The sequence below is a fragment of the Penaeus monodon genome, chromosome 23 (assembly GCF_015228065.2).
Source record: "Penaeus monodon isolate SGIC_2016 chromosome 23, NSTDA_Pmon_1, whole genome shotgun sequence".
Lineage (NCBI taxonomy): Eukaryota > Metazoa > Arthropoda > Malacostraca > Decapoda > Penaeidae > Penaeus > Penaeus monodon.
The window spans coordinates 36,349,619-36,349,826 of NC_051408.1; positions in this window are offsets into that span (position 1 = coordinate 36,349,619).

Below are 208 nucleotides of genomic sequence, written 5' to 3' on the forward strand. Positions count from 1 at the left end.
ATCCTTTGTCTTTGTACCTCGGACTCTCTTTGTTCTATCCCCTTTCATTTCTTTCTCTTTTCTCCCTTCTTTATCACATGCATGTCTCCATGCACCTCATTCCATGTGTTTCTTACCATTTCACTCATCTTGACACCCCATGATATTTCTTAATTGTTATCACAGACTACACGATCAACCTCATATTCTTTTTCTTGTTTTTACTTAT